General features: G+C 35.6%; 1 protein-coding gene across 4 annotated transcripts in view; it reads left to right on the top strand.

Annotated features, from left to right (window-relative positions):
• LOC105670446 (semaphorin-1A-like) overlaps window positions 1–14,889 on the top strand; it is a 213,091-nt gene that overhangs the window by 912 nt on the left and 197,290 nt on the right. Inside the window, exon 1 of one of the 4 annotated variants that reach the window (XM_067358757.1) lies at window positions 12,042–12,834. The exons of the other annotated variants lie outside the window; for them this stretch is intronic. The gene's annotated coding sequence lies outside the window, so the exon portion shown is untranslated. Of the gene's footprint in view, window positions 1–12,041; window positions 12,835–14,889 lie in introns of those variants that run through there. 4 annotated transcript variants of the gene reach the window in all.

Raw genomic sequence — 14,889 nt, 5'->3', positions numbered from 1 at the left:
TAATAATTTGGATCATCAAAAATACAAAATTTTATTTTTTGTTTGTCCTGCTTAATATAAAACATGTTCTGAAATTATTTTTCTCTCGAGAGATAAAATTAGTTCCAACACAAAAATAAACATGGTGCGCAACTTTGCTAAAGTGCGGGAAGGAATGCAGAAGAGTAGAAAGTGTATTCGACGCGAATAAATCTAGGATTGCCGGACGGTTTTAAGCAAGGTTTGTCGCGCTAGTTGCGTTTTATTCTCTCGTAATTCTACTCCGACATTCAAATTTAACCTGAGCTTACAGCTCGTCTTAAATCATGCATCCGGTGTACGTGTCAAGTTATACAGAGCTCATCTATATATAGAATGAGTTAGTATTGCCGTTGTTTAATATGAAACCTCCTGTGCTTGTGTTTTAGTACCTTTTGCCTTTACGTTTTGTGACATTGTTGATATTTAATTATTTTTATATTAATGATATATATTGCCAAAGGAAAATGTAAACAGTATTAAAAAACGATAAAATTTTCGAGTTATAAACGATCGAAAATGAAGTGGATAATATTAAAAGTTGTAGGTTGAAATAACTTAAACATATCCTTTTTTGGTACTTTACTAAACAAATTAATTTTTATTGCTTTATAATTTATTTTTAATTTCTTTCAAAGAATTTATTGCTAAGTCAAAGTTTCGAGTTGTGACATAACTTGCATTCAGTCATGTTAAAACATATAACATTATGTAAAGTTCTTTTCTTTTTTTTGAAGAATTATGATTTTGTCACGTGAGTTCTATAGAAATATCGAGAATATTGTATGAATACGTTATGCTGCTTAATTTTCTGTTTTAATTGGAGCGTGTTCCAAGCATATTGTGCGTCTGCTCAAAATTTAAGCATAATGTAAGTTTTATAACTTTTAACTCATAACTCTTCATAACATTAGACTTCAGATAATGAGTCTGTTCCTCTTAGCTACCGTTTCTCTATTCTCTTGTAATTTTTCTCTGTCTTTCTTTTCTCTCTCCGCAAATTCCAGGTCAAGCAGTTTTGGTCATTTGCAGCACAGATTTTTTCCTATTAACTTCAAATGTTGTTTTCATATGCGTTATAAATTACTTCAGACTGAATTTTTTAAATAAATATTTATTTTGGCTATCTTTACTTTTAACACCTCACAAAGAAAACAGATTTAAATTTTAACAAAAAGAAAAACAAAATATTCTCTAACTAAAAAATTGTTTGCGATATCGCTATGCATAACTGTACATCTTGCAAGGAAATCTTAATATACGCAAGTGGCTAAAACTGATAAAGTGGCACTAAAGCTATTTATAAGCAGTACGTTGACCTTATACACATTTTATTCTACGTGTGGAAAATATAACAGAAATGGCAGCTAAAAGGAATATATCCAATAGCCTGTCGATGCACCGTTAAGATTCTGAACACGGGACTGTTGTCTCTCGCAATTAGGAATGCTAGGAGCGTTAGGCAACGGCGTGCGGCGGGACGCTGCTCGACACGACGCCAGGTACGAAGCAACGGACGTTTTTCGTTTATTCTCGTTGTCGCATTGTGACCGGTACCCTTTGCCATAAATAAATACGCATGCAACAACGATGCCTCAATATAGTGCCTACGCGTGCCCGTACATTTCCGCTTTTTCTATTTCGAGTGTCGTTTTTCGTTTTTCTTCGCTTTTTTTCTACCATTGCGTCCGTCGATCTCGATCGTTGTTCCGACACGAGCAATTTACCCAACAAAAGTTCGACTCAGGTGACGTAGGCTTTTACGCGCGGTTCGAGTGTGCAGTGCACGATAAAAGTCAAGTTGGAAGAAGCTGACGTTTAGCGACGTTTTTCACGTCGAGCGATGGTGATTTTGACGCAGATAATATTTTTTCGCAGGAATTCAAAATATTATGTGATTCTGTTATCGCAAGATAAATAGTACGATTGCCGTGTTACAAGAAATGATTTTTAAATAATTTAGAGAGCGAAGTTGTTTTGAAACGTATTTAAAAAAAATTAAATAATCCATTAATATTAAAATTTTATTAAAGCTACCACTTTCCCTATACGTACAATATTTTTGTTTATTTTTTGCACCTCTGAAAGTGCTCTTCAATAGCTTGCGGATAAACAAACCGATTAGCGAGTCGATATTTTCGTTAAAGAAAAATCGACTGTAAATTTACCAAGGAGTTCCACGGGAATATATTATTCATAGGATATTTTGGGACATCGTGTATATGCGACAAATATAGAGACATTTACTTTTATCCTCTAAATGTCAATAACTGTAGCAATGCTTTTTACAACCAATGTACCCAGAGATTTAATGAATGAAGACACTCGGTTAACGAATACAGCACGGCGAGTACTCATTTCCTATGGTTTATGAAGTTTTCTTGCGTCGCGAGAGCAGCCACGCCGTGACCACCAGCTTATCGTTCTCGAACACGCGTCGTTACGTTCGAGTCACGGGGCCCCTCCGGCGAGGAGCTCGAAACCGGTTTGGATCGTGTTGAGTAGCCGGTCGGCCGTATGCGTGAGGGTGCACACAGGCGCGCGCACGACTCGCTACGACTTTCTAAACTTCCGTCGTGTGCATAGGTCCTACGATCAGCCGTTGCACTCTTATCGCTCGTTTCGATTTCTCCGTGTGACTCTTTAGCAATTATTGAGGACGATTTTTTAATATTTAATTTGTCATTGCGCGAAGAGCATGCATGTTTAAAGGGAAAGACTATTGTTGCTGTGCTTATTCTTGTAGAAGAGAATAATTAACATGCCTTTCCTGAAATAATTGATTGGACTATCATATATGGAATTGATTATAATTATTCTCAGACGAAATATGTTTTTTTACTTTTGTCTAGATTTTGATATTTATGCAATCTTACTTGATATTATTTTTATTTAAAATAAAAATGGTCAAGTTATAAATTGTGCTTTAAATGTTGCTTTAAATAATTACGCGCGGTGAACGAAACAGAAGATATCTCAGAAAATCGATATATTACATTTTTATTTCATATATTTTTATAAAAATGCAGTGATGTAAGCTCTATATAAATATTTATTTACGCTCTGAGAACGGATATCAGAAGATATCATATCGAATTCTCTATGTTTCTTCCGTATAGTGTGTTATTTCTAGATTATCGTAAATGACGGCACATTTTCACGATTTTGTTGAAAAGATAATCAAGGTTAAGATTTCATGATAAAGAGAAGAGTTTAATTTCTGCTGTACAAACTATGAAATCTCATTAGCGCGCGATGCCAGCTGCAACAATGGCTAATTAGACGGTATCTGTTCACGAAGTTTGGATAAAGACCAATCATAATGAAGGATGCAACAACCGATCTTGCGCATCTATGGCGCGGCGTAACATGCAAGTTTCCATTGTTACTTTCAAAGCTGAATTATATTCTTTCATTGGCGAATTGGTTACGAGATTGTAGATGTATGCGTATGCATCGTGCTTGCATGTGCACACGCATACATCGAATCGAAGTTACCGACCTTTCGACTAACACACGAGGCTGCCTAATGGTACCGAGTATCGTTCCGTGTACTTTGCGCTTCATGACATTCCGTTGAATTCGTAATAATGTTGAAACATAGTACTACGAAGTATCTCAAGAAGACGTTCTGCAGCACGCGCCTATTTCGGATGTATTTTAAATAGCTATGACGACTAACGTCTGAGGCTGTAATCGTTTGGATTCGTTCAGCAATTTCAATTTTGATTTAACTCTCGACATCGCTACTGATGTTTACAAAGGAGGTCGAGTGGAGGCTCGAGTGGTTTTTAATCTTCACAATACGGTAAAAAAGTATATTACTAGTCGATAAAATTTGTTATTTATGATATTGCAAAAAAAAGCTGTTCGCTATATTGATTCTAACTGAATCGATCGATGACGATAAATGTGTTTGCGCTCTTAGTCTTGTGAATAATTTAACGAGTATAATAAAGATTACGTGTATGCTCAACTCGAGAATGCTTTTTAAATGCTTTGAATGCTATTTTTTTTTCATCTTTGTCTGGGTTCAAATAATGGGACGGGAGGTTTTTTGTCAGTCAATTGAAAAACAGAAATTCGTCAGTGAATAGAAGTAAACGTGTGAATAAAAATCTGTTCAGTGTTTCAAAGCGCAAAGGCGCAAATTGTCTGCGGGATGAAGGCCAGCGCTTTAAACTCGTAATTCCATCAAGAACTTTATTAAAGAAATTTGTTATGCGATGGACTATCATTAAACTCCTATTCATTTCTGTGAAAGCAGAAAGATAAAATTGATGCGCTTGAATATGACCACGGAAATGTGCATCCTATGTGAGAGTATTTCTACAATTTCGCTACCGGATGAGGGAAAGCACCCGAAATGCTTGCCGCGGTAGTTGCACGGAATTTGGGTTTACGCTCTCAACACGCAAGTTCTCTCTCTCTCTCTCTCTCTCTCTCTCTCTCTCTCCCCCTTCCCTTCTTCCCCTCCCTCTACACATACACATACAACTCTTATATACACATCGCATGAACGTACGTCAAGCTCGCGATATTATTTTCTGCGCGCGACCGATTACCGCCTTCCTACTCTTGACGACTTCCGACTAAGTATTAGGACCTTGAATAAGTTCTCGCTGTTTTTTTTGTTAAAAAAAAACATTAATTTAAAATATAAGGCTTACAATAACTTTACTCAAAGTATTGTCCATCATTAGAGACCACTTTCTCCCATCTTTCTGGCAGTAATTGAATCCCCCGTCTAAAAAACGATTCATCTTTTGACGCAATCCATGAATCGACCCATTTTTCGGTTTCTTCGAAAGAATGGAAGCGCTGCTCGCTCAAACCATGCGCCATCGACCGAAACAAGTGGTAATCCGAGGGGGCTATGTCCGGTGAATACGGCGGGTGAGGTAGAACTTCCCATTGAAGCGTTTCCAGGTAAGTTTTGACTGGTTTTGCCACATGTGGCCGAGCATTGTCATGTAACAAAATGACTTTTGGATCATTCCTAACGCTTTTAAACGTTTTGAAACTGTTGACGCATCTACTTGCAATGTTTTCCCGAGCTCTACTAGCGTCTGACATGGATCTAGATCAAGCAATGCCTCCAATTCTTCGTCTTCAAACTTTATCGGTGCTCCAGAACGTTCTTTATCTTCAAGGTCAAAGTCATTATTTTTAAAGCGCCTAAACCAGTCTCTGCATGTCGTATTCGACAGAGCATTGTCACCATATGTTTCAACAAGAATTCTGTGTGCTTCAGCTGCAGATTTCTTTTGAATAATGCAGTGCAATAAAATTCCCCGCAAAAACACTTTATTTGGCACAAAAGTAGACATTTTCGCAATAGGTAATTAAACACGTGGTTGACACTGTGGTAAACTGTATCTACTAGAATTTGAGGTTACATATAGTACTACTTAGCTGATGCGTTTCCGTACGAAATTCCATGCACAGAGTGCCGCTACGCCATCTTTTAAGAAACAGCGAGAACTTATTCAAGGACCTAATAAGTATATTATTCAAAGCACGGTGTTGTCGCTGCATCGCTCGACTCATTAATTCTTCATTAATACGAATATGATACGCTTGCCACTCAGTAAATTGCATATAATTTTTTGATCGTGCGATCGTGTCGCTTTATGTAGCCGCGAATGTCACTTGAAATTTCAATCAACTAACTTGCAGATTTTGGCTTCCTTTCGTGCCGATTATTAATAGCTTCACCTTCCGACAGCGTTTTCTTTTGATACTTTTAATGTATCGTGTATCATGTATAGATATATAAAGTGTTCTATTTTTTGCATATTTTTAAATTTTATTACCGATAGATTACTTGTTATTTGAAATCGAGTTTTTTTCAGGGAAAATACAATATTCGTAACATTTCTAATACCTGTATTTACATAAATAGAGAGCCCTTTTAAGCTGACAGGATCAAATCAGCAAAATCGAATGCGATCTAGTGGATTATTTAGTATTTATTTTATACTATTTTGTATCATTAAAAATAATTTTATATCTCGTGTCATTTACGAAAAAATTGTGGTTCTACTAATTGAATATGAAATTAGCAGAATAAAAACAATTAAAAAATGAAAAATAAAAATAGATTCAATCAGTACTGAATTTGTATTAATTTGTGCCACTCAAAAAATGCTTGTACTCAATGTTTAATGATTAATAATATTTTATGATTTAATGTTTAATGATGTTTTATGTTTCAATTATGAATTAAAACTTTTATTTGTCTAAAAAGTAAACTAATAAATTATTTCTGGTGGTACAAGATGAATAATAAATAATGCAATAAATTTTATATAATTCTACTGATTTAATTTAATAAGAAATCGATGGAGAAAGGTCTTGTTCTTGAAGCTAGTTGAAATGGGAATTGTTTTAAGAGGATAATAGAAGTATTTTGGTTTGTTTTGGGTGATACAAATTAGCACAAATTCAGCATTAACTGTATCTGCTTTGTTTTCTTTTTATTTTTTGGTTTTGCTAGCTTTATATTAAGTTAGCAGCGCCACGATTTTTTCTTAAATTTGTACGGAGTACGAAATTAGTTTTGGTGGTACAAAATAGTACAAAATAAATAATCCACTATTTCGCATTCGATTTTGCTGATTTGATTCTGCCAGCTTAAGAGAGCTTAAACGGAGTGTTTTTGTTAATAACATTCTTAAAATCGCGCATTTTCGCGCATTCCTACTTTATTAATTATATATAAGCTTCATGCAACTTATACAATAATATAATGTCAAATTTATCAGGATTAAGAATTAATACAACCGTTGATGATTTAGTAATTTCTGTATAACGATTGGAGAATAAAGGAACATTACGATTTCAGAAATGTTAAAATTGCACAAATAGTAAAGTGTTATTTCCCGCTTATATCTCCAATGAAAATTTTATATTGAGAATTTAGGCACAAAGAATTTGGAAGAAAAACTTACTTTTTTTAATTCAGCATAATTAGCTTTTATGTTTGAGACTTTGCGATAGTCAATCAATAATGGAATAGTCTGGATATATCAATATCGATTTTATATTAAAATATTACAAGAAATGGTTGCACATATTGGCAAGTTTTAAAACATCAAGGAAGCAAGTCAGGATTGTTTTATAAAACTCATACCGGTAAACTATGGAAAATGCAGAACGTTGGCAGAACGTTGTGTTGTCTTACCTACTCTCACCGCGTATAAACGCATTATTATTTAAAAACTGCAGAATCTAACAAATAAACATATTTAAGTAGTATAATACTTAATATTTATTTCGTTATTAGACACTAAATAGTTGTTAATCAGTTTTGATAATATCGATGAGAATCCGCACAACATATGGCGCGTAATATAATTTTTTCTTTAGATCTTTATCACATGAGAGTAAAATAAAATAAAATTTCACACAGGTATTACTAATATTTTATCCATAAACAAGTTATTGCATATAACTCATTCTATTATTTACTTCCTGCACCTTATTTATTCACGGTGGAAAGGATAGTAAAATATTTGTTATTACATTGCCTGCGAAGGTTGACGATGTAATTTCGCAACATTAATGTTTTAACTTCGTGCGTGTTCAAGCGATTACGCCATTTTATGGTATCCTTTCTAATAGGATTTCGCTTAATTTAATGCTTTTGCCGCCTGGCGTGTTTAGTTGGTCACACTGTATGACCACAAATCCCATTAAAGATATATATAAAAATTACGTACTAATCATTTTAAGGTGTTAGCGAACAAAAAATCTTTTAATTTTTTAAACAGAAACTTGCAATTAATGCAACAGATTCGTAATTTTTCCAAGTTTCGATTTAAATATAGATACTGAATCGACAATTAAAGAATGCACGACAATTCTAGAATAGAATATCTTCTTTTTTTTTAATAGAAAAACTATTGAAGTAAATGATTATATAGATTATAATGCTAAATTTTTACACTTAATAATATGTAAAATTAAGAAATTTAGTGTTGAAAAATCAACGAAATATTAATTACACTGTTAACAGCTGATACTAGTGGCTTTCGTTTGCGATTTGTACAATTCCAGCGAAGTTCGTTTACGGAAGAGAAAGCGGTTTGTGCTAGTCGCCAATGAAAAATATAAGTTTTACGTTGTCAAAATTTTTCCTCTTCTGTATTACCGAACTATCTAGACAAAACAACGTATTTCTGTTTTTTCTTGTTTTCTTTTATGAACACTTCGCTGATGGAGGAACGAAGAAAAGCAGACGGCTCGGAACGGAGCCAAGCGGGTATTTATAGGACGGTGAATAAGAGCGCCACATGAACCAAGCGCCGCGTTCTCTTTCTTAGTTTGCGATTCTACATCTTGAATGATTGGCAAGAGTTGGATGAAAAAAATTTGCCACTAGTTCAGCGTCATATAGCACTTTTCTTATAGAAAGATTTCAGCGGTACGAATATCGTGGAATTTAGTTCATTTCTATTAAGATAAACGAATTGAGATATTAGAATGGATATTATTAGATGAACTAATGACTGTCGAACAATAAGCGACGACACGCTTTTCCCTACGGATAATTTAAATGCCGTTATAAGGCATCGAATCGCTATGCTCGAGGAACTTGACTATGCTATTCCGTTATTACCGTGTATGCATCATATTATTCTAATGTATGAGATGCAGCGCGTTATTCCGTTATTACCGGCGAACGATTGTATTATTTTAACATTGGACTGTTGTCATCGCATGGGCGAATGTGTGCTTTAAATTGTAATAATCATATGCAACAGGGCGCGAAAGTTTTCAGTAAACTTTTACTTTACTTTATCGAAAAAAAGCCAAGAACGATTTTTAATAATGCAATAATATATAAATAATAAACGAATGTTCTGTTTATATTTAGATAAACGTATACGTATGTTCAGTCAGTAAAATTGCACAAGATATTGATACAGGTGTTTATAAATATGAGTATCATATTATAATACACTTGTTAGTTTGTTACAGTTCGCAGTTTGAGAACAGAGTTGATAATCACGAAATCACGAAAGCAATACACGCGTTTGAAAATTAATCTTCTACTTGATAAAATTTATTGATTATTTGTTGTTGCATTTGCTATTTTACGTTAATGTTAAATTAATGTTTGATATTTAATGTTCATGTAAAAAAAATAATTATTACTAACAATATAATATTTTTTGATGTGATAATTTGCATATATATGAAATAGATATGTAATTAATTACCTTCAGATTTAAGCGTCTCGTTCTTAAAAAAGTGATTCAGTGTCAGAAATAGTTCCATTTGGTTTAGAGCAGTCACATGCAAGATTAATGAAATGTGTGAGTGACAGCAATTATTGGATTAGAGCTATTACTCCTATTTTTTTATTTGCACGAGGTCTTGATATGAGGTCATTCGCTTTATCGCTTTGTCAATTTTACTCTTTTGTCGAGATTATTGCTTATTCTACAATTCCACTTTCAAATCTGGAATCTCACGCGCTTGAAATTCCGATGTCGATACGCGAACAAAACGTCGCACTCTTTCTTTCATTTGACACTTTGCACGGTACTATCTTCTACAGTATCTGATTACTATTTCCGTTACGATCTCTATTTTCACCCTTCGAGTTTGCTATCACTGGTATGAATATCACACGATAAATTAATTGCTCTTATCTAATGCACAGAAACACGATATCAATAGCTTTGCAAATAGAGTGACTTATTTTATTTTCTTCTTTTTGCATCTCATTATCAGATTGTACCTTGCATCGTTTTTCTTTTCTTGGAAGTCTGTGTCCATATCATTAATTCTAAGATTTGCTTGTACAAAACAATTCAAACCGAGCACTATAATTTCTTTAGGGTCGTACTTTTTGTTTATCTTTGTATTTGATTACATTATAGTGCTTGCTTAGCTTAGTTCTTTTGTTCTTTTTTCAATCTTAATCCTTTTCAACCTACATTTTTCAAATAGAATTTCCGATCTTATCTTTTCAAAAACATACACAAACAAAAGGAAATAAAGAGAGGATAAATACATTTTTCAAATATTCAGCGTTAAAAACTTGCAAAAGATTTGATGAAAGATTTCAAATTATTAGCACATGTTTTTAATTTAGTGTATTTGGTGAACGTACACAATATGTGTGTATTTACTTTTAGCATTTCAGAGATAAAGTTAGTAGAAGGGCAACGATTGAGTCGAAAGATGATGCAGCAACGGTGTTATTGCTCGGGTCGATCGCGTATTTGATTAGAATTTCCATTATAGCATCCAACTTCTTTTCTTTTTGTGACTCGTCTTCGACCTGATCTGGCGAGCAAGTCAAACGAACGAACGAACGAACGAAAGAACGAGTACGGCTACCAGAACCACTGCCTCTGTCATCGGTTGCCAGAACGATCGAGCGTGAAGGCAGAGGGACGGGAAGCTAGGGGAGGTTATTACCTCTCAAGGAGTAAGAAACCGGCGTGGGCCAGGTACACTCCGAACGAGAAATCCTGCGGTGCTGAGTATACAGAGAGTTCCAAAACCACTCTATGTCCTTTTCACCGCAGATACTCTGGCTGATATAAAATTGATTTTTTTGTTCTTAAAATATCGTGGCATTCAATCGGGGTATAAATTGTCGTATTATTTAGCGAAGTTTGGACTGTACTTCTCTCACTGTGTTCGCGATACTTTATTATCCTGGTGCTTGTGCGCTTACATTATGTTTGCAAGGTTGTTAGGTTCTCTTGATATTTTAATGTTCTTTTGCGCGCGGGAGGTATTACACGTTTTAAATATTTATACGCAACACGTACGAATGTATGAAATGATAATTTAAGCACGAATTTATTAGACGCCCGTGACTGAGCGATTATCGGCAGTGTACAGGTTGCTCGTTCGTAATTGCGTGATATATAGATGTATATAGGCGAGTATGAAATTATGACGTACGCGGTGAACCGCATACCGCGTGCATGAAAGCTATAACAAGGTACGTGGCGCGCTTGTATAGTTCGCCGTTCGTTTTGCAACTTATACGCGCGAGGAATGCAATTCACGTGTAATGATAAAAACATAACATAGCGTTTATTAGGGAGTTGTGCTCGCATGTGTGAAGCTGGCATGATTATTTTATGAAAACTTCAACCATTGAGAGTTTTGATTTTTGTTTTAACAAGTGTATAATCTTTTTATGAATTAAACGAATGATTGTGATCAAGAAAAATTGAGATGTCAGATTTATATTGCATTACAAATTTGTTCTACTAGAATTTATAATTTTTTTTTATTAGATTTCAAAAGCTGTTGAAGTTTCAGCGTTGGTATTTATAAATATGATTTTCTGACTAATTTATTGTTGTTAGAAAAATATAAGTTGTTTGAAAAATATGCTATCGTAATTTTTCATCCATTAAACTTTTGTTAGAATGTTTAAATACTTATAGAATTACACAGGAATGCTTTCAACTGCTTGTTTTATCTGTCGGGAATTATAGAATTGTTAAAAAGTAAAATCAGAATTCTGAAAGTTTTTTCGAATTAATACTTCAGTTTCATATACATATATTCGCTGGCATGCCATATAAAACTTTAAAAATTTTGTTATAACAAATTGCCAATAGTTACAAACAAAAATGTTGTATATAAAAATTTTGGAAATTAAGGTTAAACGTATTGATAGTACTAAGAATTTTGCCATACATTATTTTTATCTCGGAAAGCGTAAAAAGTGCGGCTGTGAAAAAGAACAAGTGCAAATCAAATTTCTTTCTTTCTTTTTTCATATTTTATACACGCGCATGCATATGACCGATGACGGCAATAAATACATAATTGTGGCTTCCAGCGTGAGTTCTTCGTAAATTCTCATTTGTGCCGCGAATTTCTCTCCTGAACACGGCTATTCGTTCATATTCGATAAACGATCTACAGGATAATCTTCATCAATCGATTTTATCGCTTGCCGTTTCCCATAAAATCCCTCTATATCGCAATTCGTATTTCGCGCGAGTGTCATAGATGTACGCTTCTGCGAGCGCCATCCATCATTTTCGTCGGTCGTTGTTGGACCCCCTGCTGGCCGACTAACATAATGGAGTTTGACTCGCGCGCGAGTGTGTTGATCGTCGTGCCTTCCTTCCTCTATTTCGGCGAATTTATGCCACATCGTTAACCGAAATGCAAGATTTTCGCGAGAATACGTGCTTGAGATTACGCAGCGTTCGAGAATGGGCGAGTCGCGGTCGCAATTGTACTAAATTTCGTTGGATGAAACGCAAGATTTTTCGAATTTACGGCGGTTACAATTCTCCGAAGTGTGTAGTGTTTTTTCGCGTCCGATCGTTTTCGTCGGTCATTGTTCTTGATCCTTCGCGGAGTCGACTGGCTTTTATTGTTTGTTTCGTGCGAACCGACCGGCGTTGTTATAAGTGTATTGTGCGTGTATTTTTGTACTTCGGCGAGATTATAGTAGCGGACGTGTTCGGTTATCCGGAGACAATCGTATTACAGAAGCGATCGTGATAAGAATTTCCGTAGGATTTTTGTCTGTACGCGTGAAAAATCGTCACGGAGTATCGACGCCACGGAGTATGTCGGCGTATGAAAGTTCATGTACGGGAGTGATCGTGCAAAAGATTTACGGTGAAATTGGGGTTATGTTTTCGTAATCACCGTTGCGTCGGTCACGTATGTTTGTGAAATAAGAAAGGACTTGGATATGGAGTCGGATTGAGAATCGAGGGTGCTTACTGCGCGGTTGCTGACTGCTGAGGTTAAACAGCGGTGAATCTCAATTTTTTCTGATATACCTTCATCCGTTTGCAGCTGCGAACTGTGAGTACTGGATATTAAATTTCGATCTTTTTACAACCGCATTTTGGTATGCTTTCTGGGAGTAGTTAACTAATGCGACGGAATATCTGCGCAGTTTGTATGTTTATATTTTTTATTTGTAAGAAAGAGATAATGTGTAATGCAATACGCATACGTGTACGCATTTGAGCTGCAGATGCTTTTTCGGTGATTATGCGAGGTATGTGATATACGATAGTGTGTATCGACCCGCGGCATCGTGCAGCATATTTGTGTGTCTGATAGTTTGAAATTAGTGCGTTAGCAATGATTAATTTTAATTGTTATTTATTAAAACAAATTGCGGAATTTTCTCTATATTGTATCATACGCATTCCTATATAACTATTCGCGAAATAGATATTTGTAGAATAAAGTGCAATTTGAAATATGCAGCATATATAGAGCATATCATCTTTATTATTTTTTATTCATTGATTTTGTTTTTCAATTACCGATTCAACAATTTGGAAATTTGATGTTTTCAAATAATAGCTTTAAATAAGATGTTTTTGATAAATTAAATTTTGGAAAAATAAAATCACATTCCTCATTAAATTTCAAGCTCTGCTTTAGCAGAATTATTATTTGCGAATTAGTTACTGTTATATATATAAAAATTAAAAAGTTACAGTAATTAGTATTTTTTTTCGTAAAATTACTTTTGAATTTCTTAAAAGGTTTGCCATTAAAAAGTAGTATGGGACCGGAATAGCCAATGTAATTATATTAAAATGAAATCTTGCTTAATGCGCGTAATTAAAAATAGACGTAAATGTAAACAGATTAAGGTGTTGCGTAGCCAGCTCTTGGAAATACTGAAATTTCGTACAACTTGTCACGGCACAATATTGCTATAATACGCCACGGATACCAAGAAGGATTTAAATACAGAAAAGTCGTCGTCGACTTTCACATTGCTTTATTACGCGTAATTGGCTACTGCATTCGTTCCATGGAGTTTCACGACACTGAGCACGTGAATGGGACTTGCGTAAATCTCTTGCGCAAATCTTGATTCCTCCCCTGAGTTATTCCCGCTCCCGTGTTTTCGGCACGTATATTCCCAGGCATTGGTGTGTAAAGGTCGGTTTCCGGGATACGCGGACGGGATACGTAAATCACGCGCCGGTATAGAAAAAACCGTGGGTAATAAGCAGGAGTTACACGATCGTCAGATCGCAGAATATACGATTTACGATTTAATATATTTTTGAGAACATGCGCGCCTTTGCGCGTGTGACGACGTTTTGTCGAAGCTGTAATCGGGAAAATACGCGCTAATATTGCCGCATTTAATATTTCAGTGACAGTAATCCGCGCGCTTATAGCCACCGCAAATCAGTGTAAGAATAGATACCCATATTTAAGTGCAACAACCGTGTTTAACTGAGCGCTACCCAAGCTATGCATGAGGCACTGTCGAACGTTAAACTTTTCCTCCGACCACCTTGCAGCCGGCAGCTCTCTCGCATTCCAACAGGTGCGAAACGCGTCACTGCACTTTGGCAGAGGGAAGACGCGCTTTTATCGCGTAGAATGCAGGCGCATAGGTTGTACGACGAAGGCAGGGGACGCGGATGTTTACGTTCGTACGCGCGCGGGCGTACGCGCGTTCACGTGTGGTGTGTATCGCGTATACACACGGACGGGAGAAGTCGAGGGAGAGGAAATAGTCTGCGGGGGGTGCGCGCAGGGAGTTGCCGCAAATCCCTTCCTTTGTATCCGTCAGCACGGAAAATTCGTGGTTCAGAATCGCTAATCTCCCGACCCGTTGCTCGTAAACGAACTCGTTTCGACACCTTGTGCGTGTTGAAAGGACGGGAAATAACTGCGCGATGTGCATTTTTCATGAGCACGTTACGTGTCCTTATACAAGGATAATTTAACGCGCTAGAGATTCTATCCAAACCAGACCCCGTAAACATGCTGCAAATTTTAGAGTCATTTCCGGGAGAAATTTAGCGAATCGATAAGAATTTAAAGTTGCAGAATTCTTAATACTCTGAAAACACTATATTCGAGTTTAAACCTGTA

The sequence above is a fragment of the Linepithema humile genome, chromosome 1 (genome assembly GCF_040581485.1).
Source record: "Linepithema humile isolate Giens D197 chromosome 1, Lhum_UNIL_v1.0, whole genome shotgun sequence".
In the NCBI taxonomy this organism is placed as follows: domain Eukaryota; kingdom Metazoa; phylum Arthropoda; class Insecta; order Hymenoptera; family Formicidae; genus Linepithema; species Linepithema humile.
The sequence above is the reverse complement of the archived record's forward strand: the minus strand, read 5'-3'. Positions and strand labels throughout refer to the sequence as shown.